At 38.9% G+C, this 22941-nt stretch overlaps 1 long non-coding RNA gene across 2 annotated transcripts in view; it reads left to right on the forward strand.

The window, feature by feature from the left end:
- Positions 1 to 876: 876 nt before the first annotated feature.
- LOC140506830 (uncharacterized) overlaps positions 877 to 22941 on the forward strand; it is a 28191-nt gene continuing 6126 nt past the window's right edge. For both annotated transcript variants that reach the window (XR_011968105.1, XR_011968106.1), the window contains exon 1: positions 877 to 1191. This is a non-coding gene — a long non-coding RNA (uncharacterized lncRNA). The remainder of the gene's footprint in view (positions 1192 to 22941) is intronic.

The raw sequence follows: 22941 nt of genomic DNA on the forward strand, positions 1-22941 counted from the left end.
AGGGGATATACATATATGGAAATATATGCATACTAACATACTTAAAGGGTGTATATATATATATATATATATATATATATATATGCATCTATATACATATACAGAAACACAAAACAGATATCTAGTATATAAAATTATATCTTCTTTTATACAGTATGTTTATATACATTTAATCTCCACTAATATCCTCTTCTTCTATATAATCATAATATAAAGATCACTCTGTGTTTATCAAGACTGTCAGCACTGTTTTAACTCTGACTGGGTTGGAAAGGCCTTGAGTATTGTACTGGCAATGTATTGTATGTCTCTTGTCGAATTGTCAACCTAGTTAAGTTTTGAGAACCTTATTATTTGGAGGTCGCAAGCCAAATGGTGAGCTTTTTTTGACCCCAGAAACTCATAGAAACTATTTACTATTAGCCACAGCAGGTGTATGATTTGCAAATTAGTAGAGGCACTGAACTTGGAAGTCCTGGAGCAGAGGTACCTTTTGTAAGTAATAGTGTATGTTCTCTATCTTCAGAATTTGCTTTTTTTTTTTTTTTCCAGTTCTTGCTGCTGTGTTGATGGCCTTTCACAAATTTATTTATTTTGTTGGTAACATGATGTTGTCCAAGAATATTTTGGGTCAGGCCGTTGATAAATTGTCTATTATTGTGAGGAAGCATGGTCCTAAAATGGGAACCAATAAACAGGCTTTTTGTCTACCTCTGTTTCTGATCAGAGTTTAACGCAGAAGTCGTTTAACTTTGCTATGCTTTTTTTTTTCATTTATAATACAGGTGTAAAGGCTTCAGTTCACTAGGAGTAGGCAAAGACTTTGCTCTTATATTTGAGAGGATTCTTTGCTATTGTTTGTGATATGTGCCAAATATTTTGTTTGATTACAAAATCTGGAATTTAGAAAATCAACCCTCAGAGGCAGGGCGTGAGGCATGCATATGACTCAGCCTGAAGCAAGGAGAAGGGGAAAGAATAAACAGAACACAGAGTGTCTATTATTTGTTTATTGGACTTAGGGTGAAATTGTCAACTCCACTCTGCTATTGATCTGGGGTTTCATTCTATCATCTGTAATGCCCACAGGACAAGGAAGGGCCCTGTGTGGGTGTGGTAACTAGAGCAAGCTAGGGATGGAGGACATACTACCCCAATAAAATGTGGAGCTTTAAGAGGAAGACTGAGTCAGTAAGTATTTTGTGTACACTCACTTGTGCCTACTGGTTTCTAGCGTGAAACCTCTGTTCTCTTTCTTCTGTTTCACAAGAAACTATTTAAAACCTATTTAACCTATTTTTATTTGGCCTGGCCTTTGGTTTATCCTCTGACTTGGATTCTGATTTGGAATTGGCTTCTCTGGCCTTAGGACTAATTTTCCCCTAAAGTCAGATGTTTGTGCTAATTATTATCGTGTGTGGTGCACCTGCAAGGGATACGATGAGAAACTCAGAGAAGTGTGAATTTGATGCAACATCCATCACAGAACATAGGCCAGAACAGGACAGATCAGTTTCAATATAGAAGCTGCATGGATTGTAGAACTCAAGAAAGGATAACGTGGTGGCCTAAATTGCATGATTCCAGGCTCCATGGCCCACAAAGAAGAGGGGGCCCTGTTTCCAGGATAGGGGAGCAGGATTAAGAGCCTGTATTCACAAATAAGGATAGAACCAGCCCTTCTAATTTGGTGAACAAATCTGTCAGGAAAGAGGCAGGCCAGAGACAGGTAACTTTTAAGGGCAATTGAAATCTCCAGGCTGGTGCAGAATATGTATGGTCAGTGTAAGGAAGGCTGAAGCCCAAGTGATACATTTTTAGGGCCATATAGGAAAGGGCCTTTTTCATCAAGGGGAGGTAAGGGTCAGGAAAAAATTACCTCAGGTCTTCAGGCAGAAAATTTATGGTGAGTGAAGTAATTGTAAACTCCTTGTACATCAAAAACCTATTTAACCAACAGGGGGTTGGCTGACCCCGTTTGGTTCTGAGGGTTAAGTGCTAACAGTTATCTCCTCTCCCCTGAAGTTATATACTCTACCTGAACCAGAGACACTTTTTGGATAACCACCGAACTCTTTATGGCCCTCATAGGGCTGGTTACATCTTTCCCCTGTCTCTGGCTTTTTTGTCTCTGTCATGACTTCTCTAATTAATCTGTGCATGTGGGTTTATCTAATTCAACCCCTGTGGTTCATACTCCCACCTATCAGGAAACTATTGTCTCTTATTCTAGATTTTAGTGCTGTCAATCTCATCAATGTGACTTGACTTTATGTAGTTATTTGCCCTTAACCATAGAAGAACAAGGAGGAAGGGAAATAGATACATTTAAACATGCAATAAAATATGAGCCAGTGGGTACCTATTGTTTTTCTCTGATAAGGCAGCCTCAATCCTTCAGTCCACAGGTAAACTTCCAATCCAAGAATTTAAATCAAGAGATAATTTGAGTCTGTATACAAAAGGCACTAAGCATTCTTGCATTTTCAAATGGGAACCACTTGCTATGATAGGTTCAGGAAAGAGGTGGTGTAAATTGGAAAAGATACATTTGCAGCTGTAATCATTTTTGCCACCAAACCATCTATCTTTCAATGCATTTATTTACTGCAGCAATAGATGAAGCAGGTGAGGTGACATTTCTTTTTTAAAAATTTAATTAATTTTTAGTTTATAACATTTAGTTCCACAAGCTTTGAAGTTTTAAATTTTTCTCCCCTTCCTTCCCTCCCCATCCCCAAGATGGCAATCTAATATAGGCTCTACATATATATTCATATTAAACATATTTTCACATTAGTCATGTTGTGAAGAAGAATTAGAACCAATGGAATGAACCATGAGAAAGAAGACACAGAACAAAACAAAAAAGAGAGAGAGAGCGCAAATAGTCTGCTTCCCTCTGAATTCAGACTCCAAAATTCTTTCTCTGGATGTGGATGGCATTTTCCATCACAAGCCTTTTGGGTCCTTGCATTGCTGAGAAGAGCCAAGTCTATCAAAATTAGTCATCACACAGTGTGGCTGTTACTGTGTACAGTGTTGTCCTGGTTCTGCTCCCCAAATGAGGTGACATTTCAAGCTGCCATCTCCTCCTGCTACAGGGAGGGAACAGTATTTCTTAGTTCTGGTTCTGAAGCTCTCAAGTCTGCTTCTTTTTCTCTGTTCTTTTTTTACACTAGCAAATACACAGGATGCAGGCCTTTACAAGGCATGACTGACAAAGATTTTTCAGTTCTGTTCAGTTTCTAGAGAAGAAAACACCTGGGGGTTCTGATCATTCCCCCCTCATCTCTCTTTGGTTCTTTCTCAGCTTGTGCGCCAACTGTGTTCTAGGTCCTTTCTGCCTCAGGTCGGTCCCAGCTCCTTCTCTCTTTAGTTCTTGCCATGTCTGCTTAGTAGCTAAAGCTTTGTCAACCTATCTGCTTTGGGCAGTCATTGAAGCTTTCTGGGTGTGGTTGACCTAAGTCTGAGGCCCAGGACTAGTCAGATGGGAGAAAGGTGAGTGAAAGCATAGCTATCCCCTGCAATATTCCCCCTCCAGTGAAATATTTGCAGTGTCTGTAAATTACACATGGCATTTAAAACACCTGTGATCATGCATCATCATCATCCTAACCTAGCTAATAGGTTCCATTATCACAGGTAATGCCAAAATTGTATAGTGTGATTGATGTACATGAAGGTACTTAAAACATGATACATACTAGAACTGTGTGGAGCTGGCATTGGTGCATGCAATGAATATTATATATACTCCATAATCGATAATGTGACAATATCATATACTAAACTAAAGACGCAGATCTCATGCAGCGCAGAACATGTAACAGAGTTACATACTGTAAACACAAAGATCACATGTAAAAATACTACATGTACATATAACAATAGCATATGCATGATATAAATGGAAAAAAGAATAAAGTAGAAATAACATAAATAATGAAACATTACAAATATATAAAATAATAAAAATAAATAAATAAGGTCTAATTCCCCCATCAGTTCATACAGTTTTTGACTTTTTTTTTCTGAAACCACCCTGCCTTGTCATTTCTTATAGCACAATAATACTCCATCACAATCAAACGTAGCCACTGGTTCAAACATTCCCCAATTTATGAGCATCTCCTTGATTTCTAATTCTTTGCCACCAAAAAAAATCACAGAGAGGTAAATATTGTTGTAAATATTTTAGTACAGATAGATCCTTTTCCTCTTTTTTTTTTTTTTTTAATCTCTTTGGGATACAGACCTAGTAGTGGTATTGCTGGGTCAAGGGGTATGAACAGTTTGATAGCCATTTGGACATAGTCCCACGTTGTTCTCCAGAATGGTTGAACAAGTTCACAAGTCTGCCAACAGTGCACTAATGTTCCAAATTTCCACATTCCCTGAAGCATCTGTCACTTTCCTTTTCTGGTATGTTAGCCAATGTGATAGTTTTGAAATGGTATCTCAGAGTTGTTTTAATTTACATTTCTCTAATCAATAGAGATTTAGACAATTTCTTTTTAATCTGATAACTATGTTTCCTTCTTTTGAAAACTGCCTGTTTTTATCCTTTGGCCATTTTTCAATTGGGCAATGGCTCTTATTTATATAATTTGACTCAGTTCTATACTAAACGTATATTTGAGAAATGAGGCCTTTATCGGAGTAACTTGCTGTAAAAATTTTAATATTATTTCATTTTCTATGGCATAAGGTAGTTTCTTTTAGCAAAAGGTAGTTTCCCTGATTATGTCTTTTAACTAGGTCTATTTTTGCTTTTGCTTTGCTTGACATCAAATATTCCAAATCTTTATATTTATTTATTTATTTAATTTTTAACATTCATTTTCACAAAATTTTGGGTTACAAATTTTCTCCCCTTTTATCCCCTCCCCCCCCCAAACCCAAGCATTCTAATTGCCCCTGTGACCAATCTGCTCTCTCTTCTATCATCCCTCTCTGCCCTTGTCTCTGTCTTCTCTTTTGTCCTGTAGGGCCAGATAGCTTTCTTTACCCCTTTACCTGTATTTCTTATTTTCTAGTGGTAAGAACATTACAGTTGATCCTAACACTTTGAGTTCCAACTTCTTTAGCTCCCTCCCTCTCCACCCCTTCCCTTTGGAAGGCAAGCAATTCAATATAGGCCAAATCTGTGTAGTTTTGCAAATGACTTCCATAATAGTTGTGTTGTATAGGACTAACTATATTTCCTTCCATCCTATCCTGTCCCCCATTACTTCTATTCTCTTTTGATCCTATCCCTCCCCATGAGTGTTGACCTCGAATTGCATTCTCCTCCCCATGCCCTCCCTTCTATCATCCCCCCCACCCTGCTTGTCCCCTTGTCCCCCACTTTCCTATATTGTGAGATAGGTTTTCCTACCAAAATGAGTGTGCATTTTATTCTTTCCTTTAGTGGAATGTGATGAGAGTAGACTTCATGTTTTTCTCTCACCTCCCCTCTTTATCCCTCCACTAATGAGTCTTTTGCTTGCCTCTTTTATGAGAGATAATTTGCTCCATTCAATTTCTCCCTTTCTCCTCCCAATATATTTCTCTGTCACTGCTTGATTTCATTTTTTTTTAAGATATGACCCCATCCTCTTCAATTCACTCTGTGCACTCTGTCTCTATGTATGTGTGCGTGTGTGCATGTGTATGTGTGTACTCCCACCCAGTTCCCAGATACTGAAATGTTTCAAGAGTTACAAATATTGTCTTTCCATGTAGGAATGTAAACAGTTCAACTTTAGTAAGTCCCTTATGACTTCTCTTTGCTGTTCACCATTTCATGGTTCTCTTCATTCTTGTGTTTGAAAGTCAAATTTTCTTTTCAGCTCTGGTCTTTTCATCAAGAAAATTTGAAAATCCTCTATTTCATTGAAAGACCATTTTTTCCCCTGAAGTATTATACTCACTTTTTCTGGGTAGGTGATTCTTGGTTTTAGTCCTAGTTCCTTTGACTTCTGGAATATCCTATTCCATGCCCTTCGATCCCTTAATGTAGAGGCTGCTAGATCTTGTGTTATCCTGATTGTATTTCCACAATACTTGAATTGTTTCTTTCTAGCTGCTTGCAATATTTTCTCCTTGACCTGGGAACTCTGGAATTTGGCCACAATGTTCCTAGGAGTTTCTCTTTGTGGATCTCTTTCAGGAGGGGAATCGGTGGATTCTTTCAATATTTATTTTGCCCTCTGGTTCTAGAATCTCAGGGCAGTTTTCCTTGATAATTTCATGGAAGATGATGTCTAGGCTCTTCTTTTGATCATGGCTTTCAGGTAGTCCTAAAATTTTTAAATTGTCTCTCCTGAATCTATTTTCCAGGTCAGTTGTTTTTCCAATGAGATATTTCACATTATCTTCCATTTTTTCATTCTTCTCTCTTTGTTCTGTGATATCATGGTTTCTCACAAAGTCCTTAGCCTCCATCTGTGCCATTCTAGTTTTGAAAGAACTATTTTCTTCAGTGAGCTTTTGAGTCTCCTTTTCCATTTGGCTAATTCTGCTTTTGAAAGCATTCTTCTCCTCATTGGCTTTTTGAACCTCTTTTGCCAATTGAGTTAGGCTAGTTTTCAAGGTGTTAATTTCTTCAACATTTTTTTGGTTCTCCTTTAGCAGGGAGCTAATCTGCTTTTCATGCTTTTCTTTCATCCCTCTCATTTCTCTTCCCAGTTTTTCCTCCACCTCTCTAACTTGATTTTCAAAATTCCTTTTGAGCTCTTCCATGGCCTGAGCCCATTGGGTGGGCTGGGACACAGAAGCCTTGATTTCTGTGTCTTTGCCTGATGGTAAGCATTGTTGTTCCTCATCAGAAAGGAAGGGAGGAAATGTCTGTTCTCCAAGAAAGTAGCCTTCAATAGTCTTATTTCTTTTCCCTTTTCTGGGCATTTTCCCAGCCAGTGACTTGACCTCTGAATATTCTCCTCACACCCACCTCGCCTCCTGGTCCTCCCAGCCAGTGTTTGGGGTCTGAGATTCAAATGCTGCTTCCAGCCTTAGGGCTTTTGTCGGGGTCAGGGCTGCTATTCAGTGTGAGAATTAAGTTCAGGTGGTCAGGTCGGGGCAGGGCCACCTCTCAGGCTCAGTTCCCTCAGGGGATTTATGCACAGACCTTCCACAATGGATCCAGGCTCCCGTCCGCTTGGGGAGCCCCGTTCTGCAGCTGCCTCTCAGCTTCTACCTCCTGGGGGGGCCTGAATCATGGGGGCACCCCATTCCCCTCTCGACCCACCAAAGAGACTCTCTCACCGATCCCCGTCACCTGTGGGTGGAGGGACTTGTGCGGCCACTGGAGATCCCGTCCCTGAAGCCTGCTCAGGTCTGTTTCTCTTGGTGCCGTGGCCGCAGCAGGTCTGGGCTGGGCTGGGCTCCGCGTCTGCAGCGCAACGGACCTTTTGCGAGAGGTTTGCAGGTCCCTCTGTGGGTGGAGGGACCCGCGTGGCCGCTGGAGATCCCGTCCCCGAAGCCCGCTCGGATCTTTTCCTCTTGGTGCTGCGGCCGCTGCAGGGCTGCCCTCAGCTCCCAGTCCTGGCACCCAGTCCGCAGCGCGAAGGACCCCCCGCGAGAGGTTTGCAGGTCTCTCCAGAACAGAAATCTCCCTCGCTTCAATATTCCGTGGCCTCTGGGTGCAGAATTTGCCATGAGTTACTCCCCTGTAGCCGTTCTGTGGGTTGTGGGTTCAGAGCTATGTGTATGTGCGTCTTTCTACTCCGCCATCTTGGCTCCGCCCCCTGCAAATCTTTATAAATTAAAAGTTTTCTATTTAATAATCAGTCAACAAGCATTCATTAGGATCTTACCATATACTAGGAACTGTGCTAGGGACTTAAATACAAAGGACGAGACAATTTACTCTCAGAGGGCTTGCATTTTAATGATTGGTTTTTGATGGCTTTATGTAACTGAAATAGATAATACGACATATAGCTATTCAGGCTTAAAATAGCACTAAGACTTTTGGGACCCCCTTTATATAGTTATAGCACATTGAAATGGCAAAATGAAAACAACAAAATATCTATTAGTGAGTCAGCTAGAATTTTGCATTTTTAATATTCTATTTGGAATTTTCTATTTGGAAAGGGAAGTTAACTCAGCTTCTTAAAGCCTACTTAAAGTGAAAGACATCCATGTAGCCTGCAACTGACAAAGATTTATAATTTTTGCCAGTCGCATAATCCACATCAAAACTTCTCATTCGCTTAGTGGATGGACTTCCTGTGTTGCTATGCCTGATAGTTCATTATTCTGTGGGTCACTTGGTAGTAAGCATCTCAGAATTTAGACAGGCTAGTCTTCAGATGAAAGATATTTAGTCCATCACTGAACCTGTATGTAAATACCAGAGTCATAACTAGGAATTATTGTGCCCTGAGCATGAGGCAGGAATAGTAACCTCATTTGGTGGGTAGAGAGGAGACAGATCCCCAGCTATACTACTGGAAGTAGGAAGTTGGGGTGGGGAGTTTACCTCTCTGGATCATCTTTCTATTTTAATTAATTATCCTTTTTAATTGGGTATATGGCTGATAGAGTGGACCCAGAATGGGGATGTCATAGTGGTGGAGAGAAAAATGTCTGACATCTTTTCCCAAACACCTGCCTCTTCCCTTTATCATCAGTTCTGTTCTTTTCCCCTCCACATACCATGTGTATTGGAGAGGGGATAGAAGAATGCCTTTAGGTGATGTAAAGTGTAGGGAAGGGGAGGGGATGATCCCTGACCAGACACTTAGTGTTTGTAAGTGGCCTTGGATCCCATTTTCTCCTCTTACCTAGCCACAAGGGGAAAGGACTGGGACCCTGAAGAGGCAGGAAAGAGTGAGAGCACCTCTGGTTCCAGTAAGACATATACCACTTTCATGCTCTTTTAGCCTCACTTGCATTGCAAGAGGCTTTGCCAGGTGACAAATGACCAAGATTCTTCCTGAAGTGACACGGTATTAGAAAGAATACCATGAGTTCCCCTCCCTTGTCCCAGCTACTTGTTGGCCGCAGTATAGCACTTAAAGATTGGGTGTTATCAATGTTGTTATCCCCATACTATCTCCTTGCCTCTGCTTGTATGGCAGACACCCAGCATGTTTGGCCATGGCAGGAGTCAGAGATGAGGAGGTGCCTGCCTCTGACTTTATAAGAGCTTATGATGAAGCCTCTTCTCATGACTCATTTTGGTAATCTTATTCTTACTACTGTTGTAGGAAGCTAGACAAAGGAGAGAAGCAAGGTTTTGAGGTTAGGAAGACCTGAGTTCAAATGGGGCCCCAGATACTCACTAGCTGTGTGATGCAAGGCAAGTCACTTAACTTCAGTTTACCTCAGTTTTCTCCATGGTAACATAGGAATAATGATAACATTTGCCTTGTAGGGTTGTTGTGGGGATCAAATGAGATAATGCTTGTAAAGTGCTTAGCATAGTGTCAGGCAATAGTGGGTACTACATATATGTTAGTTATTATTATTATTAAAGGCATGATTTATTTGGTTATTTAGGCAGTGGATAAAATGCTGGAATCAGGAAGACCTATCTTTCTAAGTCCAAATCTGACTTCAGACACTTAATAGCTGTGTGATGCTAGGCAACTCACTTAATCCAGTTTGCCTCAGTTTCCTCATCTGTAAAATGAGCTGGAGAAGGAAATGGCAAACCACTCCAGTATCTAGTAGGCACATATAAATGTTAGCTATAATAATAATTATTATGCTATATATGGACCTTTAGATATTTCCCCCTTACTTGGTTCAGAAGGGGAAAGGCTGGCCTTTGGAATAAGCCTTCTAAATTTTGTGTCTTCCAAATTTGAGTGGTGCCTGTGGAACAGCTCTACTTGTGTTGCTCTGGATACAGCTCCTTTCCAGCTCAGTATAGGACAGATCGAGCAGTGTTTGCAGTTTGCTGGCGTAGCCTTGTTGTGGCATGGAAGTTACCCTAGGTTCTCGAAAGCTATGCCAGAGGAGCACAAGCTCTGGCAAAGTTCTTCTGTGCTGGAAGAGCTTTGAGTCTGTCCCTGATAATAGACCAAGACTTGCTAATTATGGAAAAGCATATCAACAGTAAGCTGACCATGTGGTGATGAACTTTTTTTTTCTTTTTGGCCATGGCAATCCATGGACCAAAAAAAAAAAGTAAACCAACCTTCTGCCTTGTATGGCCTCTTCCACTTCTGCAGTGAAGGTGAAACTGTAACAGGAAAGGGGGTGAAGTGAGCAGCAGAGGATATTGAAAATCACACAATTTTCAGAAAATCAAAAAAACCCTTTGGTTTGAATATTGTTACATTGAATGTGAGAGCCTTCTACCATGACCGACAAATAGGCATGTTGCTGGAGGAGATGAATCATATAAATGTTGATATTCTTGCTACAACTGAAACTGGAGGGGAAAAAAGGAAGGAAGTTGCAGCTAAATGGAAGGATGGTTTACAGTTCTTCTTGGTAGAGGTGAAGAAAGGAAGGCAGAGTGGGGTTTATTGTATTCTCAGAGGTAAAAAGAAACATGATTTATTTGGGTATTTAGGAATAATGTATTATAATGCTAATGATAAGTATCTGCAAAATGGTCAACATAAAAATAATTTTAGCTTTTGTGCCAATATTGTTTGCTGAAAATGAAATAGTAGAGAAATTCTATGAAGATCTTGATGAGACCCTCAGCATCAAATGACACCCATACATGCTGACTTCAAAGAAAAGGTGAGAAGAGGTGAGGGTACAGAGAAATTTTGGGAAAGCTTGGTTTAGAAAGAAAGAAGGCCAAAGGCCAAGAAACCTAATGCTTCTCTAGCATTTACACTCTATTAAAAATGAATTGATAGGTGCTGGATGTGGAAAACGCTAAGAACACTATGAAAGATGAATAGATTATAATATAAAAGATAAGAACAGATATGTTATTGATGTAGGAATTATGTTTGGGTCAGCTATTTGTGTATAGTCAGATCATTGACTTGTCAGAGCTAAGACCAGAATTGTTAAAAAAACAAAACAAAACAAAAAAAACAACTCCAAACCAAGAAGAATAGTGATGGGAAAGAGTGAAACAATCTGACCTCGAGCTATTTGAACAAATAGTTGAAAGTCAAAAATGGAAAGTAGATAATTAAAATATCAACACTAACAATAAAAATTTCATCCAGAAGTTTACCCAATGTAAATTAACCACTATAAGAAGGAGACCAAAAGAGCCTTAGGGAAGCATCTTAGTTAATAAACATCTAACTTACTTGCCAAAAGGAACAAGATGGCTGTTAAATGCAACTCCAAACTAGAATATAAGCTCATTTATAAAATTTTGTGAAGGATGATGGACAATTATAAATAGTATGGTCTTATAGAGTAAAAAGAAATAGTGGAAGGTAAAAACCAGTTTAAAGAAAGCTCAGCAATATATCCAGCTAAATAAAGTGGTCCTAAAGGCATTCAAGGGTGAAAATGGAAGCATTACAAACAAAAGAAAAATAGAAAAGATTTGCAAAAACCATTTTAATCTACCCTTTTTGTCACCAAGAATGGAACCACAGTATTTGTTAATACCACAGTCCTAGATGTTTTGATTGAAGAACTAGAAATGGTACTGAAGAAAACAATAGGAAAGTGTAGAGAATTAGATCATATACGTATAGAGAAGAAATCCATGCTGGAAGGGATATGATTGCAAGGATGTTCTGACAAAGAGGAAGATAACTGAAGATCTAAGGTCCCTTGGAGAATGTAGCAACAGAAAGAATGCGAAGAGATCCAATGCAGAAGTAGATTGAAAAAGATTCCCTGGGGATGATAAGGTCTTTCAGATACTTTTATTTGTGGAAGATGTTGTTCTCGTTACATCAACCCTATAACACTGCAAAAAAATTTTTTTAAAAAAGATTTTGGCTTGTCCATACACACAGGGAAGACGTAGTGGATGAAGGTCTGTTGCTCAGAGTTCAACATGCATTTGGATGGACATCCTATACAGTTTATCTAGCACTATATATATATCTGGAACAGACCATGCAGATGGACAATGAATACAGGAGTAGGAGAGTGAGTTGGATTGTTTTTAGGAAATTGAAAGCCAAGACCATTTTTGAAATACTAACATTCTACCAGTTTTGCTCTCTGGCAGACATATAGAACACTACTACTTCTGGACAACTAAAGAATACCACACAGAAGGCAATGGGGAGTTCCTTGTTAGAGGTGAGCAAGCTACAACGCATAATTACTGAGGAACTCTGAAGATGTTCTAAGGGATGTTATCAGAGATCCATATGACAGGAAGGGAAGATGAACTGGTCAGGTGGCATGAGCAACAGATGACAATATACCCTCTTACAGAAAGCCTTTCTTTTTTTCCCCTTGCCTTATTAGCATTTCCTCTCGCCTCCTATTTAAAAATACCTTGTGTACATTGAATTTATTTATTCATACACATATCGTATCACATGTCAGTTCTTCCAGGGCAGGGACTGTTTTCTTTTTATCTTTGGAACTCTTATGCCTGGCACATAGTAGGCACTTATTAAATGTTTTGAATTGAATTACACTGAATTGCTTAATTCCCAATTTGTGGGCAAAGCTGTAGATATCCTTCTTCTCACTGGAGCATGAATTCTGTTAAGGATTTTTTTAAAAAATATATGTGTGTGGTACAAGAACTTTAAGATTCTATGATTCTAGCATCAGATTTTCTATATAAAGGGTGAATATAATGGAAGTCTAATTACTGTAGCTGGAAGCTAAGGATCAATAGCTTTATAACAGAGCAAGAAGAGAACAGAATGAGCTGTTATGAGGTTAGAGTATAAATTGATTTTTTTTGCTTTTAATTCCACCTATGTCTAATGCCTGCAAATAAGACTTACTTGACATAATTGCATTTGGATCTTTCACAACTTAATTTTATTATGGCAAATATTCTTTTGTCTTTCCCCTTCTATGTAATAAAATATGCTAGAGTGTTCATCTGGAAACAAAATTGCATCTGTCCAGCTGGCACTTGATTATTGGATATTACGGAACAGAGAAAGCTCACTTCTAGAGGCATATGTTATGGTTTGAGTTGAATTTTTTTTCAAAGGAATTAATTTCCAAGATTTAAGATGGGTTGTGTTGGGTTGAACAATTTTCACCTGACAAATGAAACAAGATGGTAGATTTTTCCACAAGAGGAGTGGAAGCTTATATTGTTATCAACTGTAAAACATTTCCTACTCTTCAAAGATTGAATTACATCTCTTCCTTCACCCTCTGTTCCTAATGATTTCTTTAAAATAAAGACTTTCTGTATATAATTGGTTTCTTATCCCCTTTTTGATGAGTAGTGGATGATTGAAACTTTTAGTTAATTAGTTGTGGCTGATTAGATAAGTGCTTAGGAAGAGTCAGATTAAATATGATTTAAAAAAATTTTACTGTGCTCACTTGGTTGGAACAAAGTACTAGCTTCAAGTTCACTAAACTTTGAATTGATAAGGAAAAAAAATCAGTGATTTCCATCTGATGGGCTTTGGCACAAGAGGAATAAAACATAATCTTTGAAAGTAATAAGAAAAATCACGGTCCCTAAACACTGCTCCTCTGCTCCTTTGCCAGGTGGCATTATCCACTCAGCTTATTTGTGTTGCTTGATTTTTCTTAATAAAACACCTGCAGCTTTGAATTCTCACAGCTGTCTTCTCTATAAGCATTGTGTCTGAAGGTGGAAAATTATGTTGCTGGGTGAATATATTATAGTAATATTCTCACCAAGACATTTCATAGACTCCCTTCAAAATGATTGAATTCAACCACATTGTTTTAGAAAGATGGAATATCCTTGGCTTGTCAGGCAAACTTTCTCACTTTTGTGAGGAGTGTTTGGGACTTTTGCTTAGACTAGAGGAGTTAGAGAGGTGGTAGGGAAGGTCAGAGGGTGGGAGGTGGTAGGAAAGGTCAGAGCAACAAAGAGGCACCATATGTAGTGCACCCCACAGAAGACTGCAGCTGATCCTACTCACCCTGCTCTGAGATAGAATCCAGTGGCCAGGCAAAATGAGAGAAACCTGACCAGTGCTCAGAAAGTCCAGAAGTAGAAATACCAACCATCCTGAGTCCCAGTTTTCCCCCGAGCCTGTGTTAACTTCTATATTGTAGGTGAGCCAAGACTCTTCATTAATTGCTCTCCTAGGGAAAATATGTTAGAACTGTGTGTGGTACTCTTTTGCCGCTCAAAGGAAGACTCATATTGTTTATGCCCTAGAACTTTTGGTCCAGATTGATCTCATGTGTTGGGGGAAGTTCTGGGGCCTAGGAGAGGTGGGTTCTTGTACTATTATTGATTCTGTGTGTGTGTGTGTTTGTGTGTGTGTGTGTGTGTGTGTGTGTGTGTGTGTGTGTGTGTGTGAGAGAGAGAGAGAGAGAGAGAGAGAGAGAGAGAGAGAGAGAGAGAGAGAGAGATGAATGTGTGTCTAGTTACAGGAAACCAGTTCCATTATGTCAAGTTCATGTGACTTGAACTCATTAAAATAAAAACACATTCAGAAAGAAATGAGGTTAGCCAGTGGGTGAATAAATGAACAATTGAAAGAAAAAGCATTTATGTAGTACATATCATGTACCAAATATTGTGCTAAGCCCTGTGGATACAAATGTAAAAATGAACACAGTGCCTGCTCTCAAGGACTTTACATCCTAACAGGGGAAGGAGCTGGTGTAGGGGCGACAACACATTTAGAAAGGATGGCCAGGAAGCTGTATTTTTGTTAAGAAAGTTACTGGTGAATAGGGTATAACACAATTAGTATGCTTGTGGTTCAAGGACTGGGAAGGGTAGGAAGTAATGGAGGCACTGTGCATGCTGGTTAAGCATCTGCCAAAGGCAGAAGCACTAACAGAAGAATGGCTGGAGCCAGGCTTAGATGGGGGGTTGGTTGGGGCATCAAGTTAGGAAATTCCAGAGGTAAAATGATTAGGTCTTTCAGGGCATATTTTCTTGTTCAGGTATCAAAAGTAGCTGACCAAAAAAGATGAACAGGGAGTGTGGGCTCAGAGCTTATTTTAATTGGTAGATGCACAAATCCATGTACCTCTAGATGGTAGTTGATATTAGTATGAGTGGCAGAACGGAAGAATGGAAGACATCCATATCTCTATCTCTGTAATTATCTGATAACTGTAGAGAACCTGGCTCTTACTCAGCATTTTCATCTCACTGGGGCAATTACAAAATAGCAGAGTGAGTAAGGGACTTCCCAATGAATATCTGTCAGTGTCAACATGTAGTTAAATACTGAGAGTATGATGAGAGAGCAGAAATGATTTCCCCCAAATCCCTCAGCTAGTTAGTGGTAGAACTCATTCTCCATCCAGTTCACCTGAATCCCAGTTCAGTTCTTTACTATTATACCATGTTTTCTTCCTATTTGTTCCTTAAGAGAGTGAATGTAAAATGTACTAGATAATTCATAATACTAGAAACGATGAAAAGTCTGATTATTAGTGGAAGGTTTCCAGTTAGTCAACAAGTGTTTTTTTATGTTATTAATAAGCTCCCATAATCTAAATTTGGGGAAAATACCTGCTATAGACCACCAGCTCTGAAATAAAACCCAGAACAGCAGAAGGGGACTCAAGTTAATGAGCAACTTGAGGCTTTTTAATAAAATGCATTTTTTAATTGCATTTCTTTTTTGTACCTCCCCGTTGAACAGCTTGTACTGTGGCTCCTGGTTGCCACACAGTCTGTTAATGGTAAGGGCTGTGAGGATGTTGTGGAGGTAATACGGGGAATGGAGGTGTACGTGCCTGGTGTATCCACTATTGTTTCCTTTCATTCTCATGAGTTTCCTAGGGTTAGCTCTGAGTAAATTAAGCAAGAGAAACTCTCTCCAAAAATTTTATTTCCTCATCAGTTCTATTTCTAACCATAATTCTCCTGAAAACCAAGAGAAATAATATAGGACTCCTCCGAATGCTGTATTATAATTCACTTTTACATAGTACTTACAGATTAGAAAACTGGTATTGGGGACTTTTAGGAAACTGTCCTGGGGCACCTAGGTGGTGCAGTGGATACCAGCCCTGGAGTCAGGAGGATCTGAGTTCACATCCATCCTCAGACTCTTGACACTTACCAGGGTGTGTGACCGTGTGCGTAGTCACTTGACCTTGATTGCCTCACCTAAAAAAATGCTATTCTCAGACTGGCTGTCAAGGCTCCATACTAATTAGCTCAACTTATTTCCTATGTTTTTCAAAACATATGGCCATAGTAAGGATGGACTCCTGACTACTACGTCAAGAATTTACCACATTTGTTCTCATCTCTTATGTTCTTTATTTAATGTCCTCTTCTTTTTGTTCAGCTGGCTATGTACTTACTGAATGACTGGATGTTAGGGGTAAGGAAGAGAGAAGGAATCAAAGATACTTCCATTTTCAAGCCTGAGTTAATGGGAGAATGGTGGTATCATTAAAAGACATAAAAATGTTGGAAACAGGGGGAGGTATGTGTGTTCGTCCTTCGTTGCCAAAGACCATGCCATCAGAGAAATAATGACATGACTTGCAATTGACTTTGTTTTGAGTGAGGGAGGGCTGTGTAGGTCACCAGCCTTACTTCTCCTCCAGAGCCATCTGAATCCAGCAACCAGATATTTATCAGGATGACTGGAGATGACCCAGGATGAAGCAATTGGGGTTAAGTGACTTGCCCAAGGTCACACAGTTAGTGAGTGTCAAGTGTCTGAGATGAGATTTGAACTCAGGTCCTCCTGATTCCTGCACTGGTGCTCTATCCATTGCACCACCTAGCTGCCCCCTAGGGGGAGGTAAATGAGATATTGAATTTGATTTGTAATTTGGCAAGGTCCCTGCTAGATATTCAGATATAACTTGGGGAGGGGGGGAAAGCTGATAATGGATATATGGATTTTAGCCATGTAGAATCATAATTGAAACAATGGGAGTAAAGGAGATTGCCAAGAAAAAAAGGGTAGAGAGAGGAGAGAAGAAGGCCAGGAAATCATTTGGAGAATACCTATGTTTATGAAGGAAAAGCAAAAGGAGCCGTGAAGAAGAAAAATATTGGTCAGAGGGGTAAGAAAAGAAGTCAGTGTTTTGGAAGTCAAGGGATGCATGTTTCAAGAATGAGAAGGTACACAAAAAATCTCAACTGCTGCAAAGACATTAAGAGGATTTGACATTGATCTTTTAAAAAGCCTCTTGCATTCAGCCATTGGGAGGTCATTGGACTCTCCTGATAGAATGTTTTCCAATAGGATACTGGGAAAGAAGGTAGATTACAAGGGCTTAAAAAATGAGTATGTGGTGAGGAAATGGAATTATTGCTCTTGAAGTTACTCTTCAAAGATATTTGATGGTGAAAGAAAAAAGAAAAAGAATCATCACTTGAGGAGGTAAGCAGGGTAAGGGAAAGATTTTTTTAAATGATAAGGGAGATCTAAGAGTGTGGTAGAGAGAGAGTAACTAGTAGAGAGGAAAACATTGACCATATAAGAGAAAGACAAAGCATGATTGTTACAGTAAATTCCAAGAGAAATAAGGAGGGGATGGGATCAATATCACAGGTTGAAGGATGAGTCTTACAATAAAGAAGGAACATTTAATTCTTAGAGAGAGGAGTGAAAGCAGAGCTTTAAGCTACATCTTCACTTGAGGTGGAAAAGAGAAAAGTGGAGAGATTTTAGTATAACCCAAATGACAGATGGACCAGGGGGGTCTCTATGTTCATAGCTCATTTTGTTCCTTGTCAGGACTTTACCCTAGAAATGTCAGAGTCTGTCGTGGGGTCTCTCAAAGAGCCTTCAACATCTTCCAAGCATTGGCTTAATGAAAACATTAAACATAGAGCAGTTTTATTTAAGATAATTAAGAACACAGAACCCTTATGTAAATCCTTAGCAAACAATGGAAAAACCATTTTGCTGAACAGCTTGGTTCAGTGGAAAGAACAATGAATTTGGAGTCAGAAGACCTTGGTTCAAATCGCTCTTGATAACCCTTAACTCTAGTGTCTTCCCTTTGTTGATTATTTCCAATTTTTCCTTTATTTCTCTTATTTTTACCGGATTGTTTACATGTTGTTTAGATCGTAATCTCCCTGAGGTCAAGACCTGAATTTTCCCTTTTTTTTTGTTTCCTAAGTGTTTAGCATAGGCACTTAAATGTTGATTGATTGATTCATTTTTTAAATTAATTAATGAGGGATTAATCTCCCTCGATAGACTAGGAGTTCCTAGAGAGCAGGAATTTTTACCACCCTTTCTCTGTGTCCTTAGCACTTAACATTCTGCCTGGTACAAACAGGTGCCTAATAAAAGTTTATTGATGACTACTACTTAGGTGACATTAGGCAAGCCATTTAACCTCTTTGAGTTACAGTTTTCCCATCTGGAAAGAGATAGACTTTCAAATTCCTTCTAGCTCTAAGTCTATGATCCTATACTTCTAAAGGTTTGATATTTCTAATGTAGGGAATTGGGGCAGCTGGGTGGTGCAGTGGATAGAGCACCAACACAGGAGTCAGGAGGATCTGAATTCAAATCTCACCTCAGACACTTGGCACTTGGGCAAGTCACTTAACCCTAATTGCCTCATCCTGGGTCATCTCCAGTCATCCTGATGAATATCTGGTCATTGGACCCAGATGGCTCTGGAGGAGAAGTGAGGCTGGTGACCTATACAATGGCAATGAAGGGATGAACACAATTTCTAATGTGGGGAACAGAGTAGGGAGATAATTAGTGATGGATAAATAGATAATGACTTTCAGTGAAGTCCTTGCTAAAGTTCAACAATATGCATTTCTAATGGGCCCATTTAGGATGATTTTGTGACTGATCAGCAACACTTAACAATTCTTGGACTGGGAACAGAGAAAATAAAGGAAATTAAGCAAGGGTGGCAATGAGCAAGGACCCAATTAAATTTAAGTTCCCTTAAACGTATATTTATGAAATACCTATGTCCAAAGCAGCCTGCTAAATGTTGATCTACAGTTTGTAACTTAAGTGAGGTAATATGATAAAGTGGATAAAGAACTGGCCTTAGAATCAGAAAGAGCTAGGTTCCAGTAATACTTCAGACATACGTTAGCTATGTTACCCTCAGCAAGTTATTTAACTTCGTATCGCACCAGGCAACTTTCTAAGACTTTAAGTTACAAACTAGTTACTAAATTGCATTGGTGGAAGGAATTTGTTATACCTGAAATTAATCCACATGGAAGAAATTACAGGTTAGTATACCCTTACTCCATTTACCTTCACCACCCCTTTTCTAAGCCCCCTTCTCACTTTACAATCTTATAAAAATGACTAAGGATATGTTGGGTGGAGTGAGGGAGTAGAGGTCACGTTGAGGATGAAGACAAACTTCATAGGAGGAACTAGAGAATTGGAAATTTTAGCAATAGTGGACAATTTCAGGATTTGTATTTTTAGAGGAAAAATAATTCTTTAACTATAGGGCTTTCCCCTTGCAAGGAGGAGAATCAGTCTGAATATTAATAATACATGTCTCTATTTTTTTATCCAGTTGTCTGTGTGCCTTTCTCTTTTCACATGTAGTCCTAGGGAAGGAGTTCTCTGCATGTCAGAAATGATTCCTTACTTTTCTCTGTGTCTTGGAATCCTAGGTTTCTCTCAAAGCTCAATTCAACTGCCACCTCTTACTGGAAACCTTTCCCCATGCTCCTAGTTGTTAGTATTTATTTATCTGTCTACATATTTCCTCAGTAGAACGTAAACTCCTTGAGAGCAGGCACAGTTTTTCATTTGTTCTTTATATCCTCAGCACCTAAATACAGTGCCTTACTAAGAATAGTGGTCAGTAAATGTTGGTTGAATTGAATTTTCAAATTCTTTTAGTTCTGAGACCACGTAGGCAATCAAATAACCTCCCCTTTTCCCTCACCTCATGTGATTTCATAGGCTTTTCAAACCACCACAACAACAAATTCACTCTGTTTGAATGAATGGCATTATATTGGATGGTATTTCCATGGTTCAGTGATCTCATCAGCATAAGTATTCAAGTAAATTCCGAATGCCAACACTGAAACTGTTGTATTTTAAACATGAACACAAAGAGGGGAAATTCCTTTGGTTACGAGAGGACCCCAGCAGATTGCTTTCACAGAACCTGTATCTCACTGCAGCACAGGTTATATTTTATTTAAATGGCTATGTACAGTACTTAGCATAGCTGTGTGGACAGTATATACAGGTGGATACTTTAAAGGAAGAGAAAAGAAAAGAAAAAGGTTTTGATGTTTACTCAGCAAATGTCTTAATGGAGTAATAAGGGAATATCAGATACAACATTGGCCTATAAATTACTTTGTTCATGTTGAAAGTTTAGGGAAAAGGCAGGGGGAATAGAAAAGAAGACATTATGTTAGAAAGTTTATTTAACTCACAAGCTGAGTCTACATAGCTGTGAAGTTTTTTGATTCCAAAAATATCCTTGGGTACAGTCTTGCAAAACCCTCTCAATACTTATAGTGGAAAGATGGATTTCTATGGTATTTAAAAATGAAAAGAGGTTTTACTCTGTTAATGTAGAAAAGGTTTGTAAATTGAGTACAGTTTTTCAAGGAAAAAATACTAAATCTCTGACCTTTTAATAAAGTCTTGTAAACTCTGCTTCTTCATTCGTTGACTTGCATGTGTTTTCACTTGGGCTTCAGAAGAGGAAAGGCCTGTTTAAAACATGTAAGTAATGAAACAGGACAGGCATAGCAGGGAGGCTAATAAGGGTAGGAAAGAATGGCTAACACTAGGGAAATAAACTCTAATTTTAACTTATAATGGATGATTCTCTAAAACTGTAAGCTGACAGATGTTTCATTCTTCCCTTTATCGGAGTGAAGATGGTGAGAAAGAACATTCTTTACCCGTAATGTCATATTTTCCTTTTCAAATATGGTGCTTAATGTATTGTGGACTAATTAAGCATGTGAACATCATTAAACAGTTTGTTTTGCATTGTCTTAAAGGGATGAAAAATTGTCAGGATCTGTGAAATGGTAGCAGTTCATTTCAAATTGAAGAACTATTCTACTCTCTCTCTCTCTCTCTCCCTCTCTCTCTCTCGTGAATGTAAGTTCCTTGAGGGCAGGCCTTACTTTGATTTATTTTTTGCTTTTTCCTTTGTGTCCACAGTGCTTATTAAAAGATAGTAAATTCCTGGGTAGGAAATGCCTTAGTTGCCTTTATACTCATTTCTCAATTTATTAGTGAGCAGAGAAGAAAATCTTTGTCAAGTGCCATTTCTAAACTTCAGGGGAACTTTGCTTGAAGGTCTTTAAAAAATCTGTTGATTACAACAATTATTTAAAATATTTTCTGCATAATAGGAATCTTATGAAGGTATGTGTATAGAGTACATGAAAAATGAGACTGATGGAGAAAGCAACATTTTGGAATTCCATCGTTGACAGTGTGATGCTTCAAGAGTAGTGCTTTGGGGGCAGTGTTCTACCTATAGCTAGATGCTTAAGCCTATCACCATAGGCAAAGTGAAGGGATGACTTTGAAAATGATGTTTTGCTTATCAGTATTAGGCACAGTTGTTATTATTTCTAGAGTGCTGGTCTGACTAGGTCACTTCCCTACTCAATAAACTCCACTGGCTCTCTGTTTAATGTAGCATCAAATATTTTTTAATCCTTATCTCATCCTTTTAAAATGTCTGTTTTTGTGTGTCAGTTTTTAAACATACATACTTTATGAGTATTTTTATGCATAAGTAAACATTATCTATCTATCATTTCCCTACCTAACTTTTTTTTTTTTTTTTTTTTTTTTACTGATAAGAGAGCATGATTACAAATGTTTGGAGACCACTGTTATAGGAATTCTATTGAATCCTAGGTTCCTTTAACCTGACTCTGACTCTGACTCTGCTCCCCTTTGTCAATGTTCTGCCTAAAATGTGGCATCCAAAACTAAACATCATATTACAGATGTGATTTAACCAGAGTCTCTTTTCTTTTCATCCCTCCATCCCCTCTCTCCCTTTGTCCTTCCTCCCTTTCTCTTTCCCTTTCCTTTTTAGAAGAAGTAAGTGGTATAGGGGAAAGTGATAATGAAAAGAGAAAGGAAGGAAGAAAGGAAAGGGAAAAGAAAGGAGGTGGAGAAGAGGAAGGAAAGGGAAGGGATAGAGCTCTGGACCTTGATTCAGTAAGCTCTGAGTTCAAATTAGGTTTCAGACATTACTATGTAACCCTGGAAAATCACTTAAATGTTATTTGCCTCAGTTTCCTCAACTGTAAAAAATACAGTTTCTCAACTGTGAAAACAAAATAATATCACTCCTCAGGTTGTTGTGAGGATCATTTGAGATAATATTTGTAAAAAAAAAATGCTTAAAACAGTCCCTGGCATATAATAGGAGCTATATAAATGCTTATTCCTTTTTCTCCTCTTCCTTTTTTGATTTGATTGAATGTGGCCTTCAGTATAGCATAAGCAAAACCTATCGGGATATAGCAAGTAAATTGATCTAATACTTTAATCTAATCTTGCAGTTATAGTCGTAACTTAGAAATACAGTAATTCTAAGAAAAGGTCCATTTCTGAAATCAAAGGAAGAATCCCTTTTTTTTTCCTGAAAGAAAAACTGTAATTTCCATTAGAAAATAGGCTATTGTGGTGGAGCCAAGATGGTGGAGTAGAAAGACTCATATACTCCAGCTCTTCCCCCACAGCCCATAAAATACCTGTGAAGAAACACTCTCAATGGATTCTGGAGCAGCAGAGGTCATAGAGTGAGGGAGTGGAGGAGATTTCCAACCCAGGGTGACCTGGAGGGCAGGTGGGAGGGGTCTGTTGCACTGGATGCAGAGAGTAGAGAACAGCCCAGCCCTGGCCGTGCTGTACCTTGAGGAGCAGGGCTGGAGCAGGCATCAGTGACAGAATCCCCTGGCAGCAGAGATTCACAGATCCCTCAGCCCAC

This window comes from Notamacropus eugenii, chromosome 5, assembly GCF_028372415.1.
Source record: "Notamacropus eugenii isolate mMacEug1 chromosome 5, mMacEug1.pri_v2, whole genome shotgun sequence".
NCBI lineage: Eukaryota > Metazoa > Chordata > Mammalia > Diprotodontia > Macropodidae > Notamacropus > Notamacropus eugenii.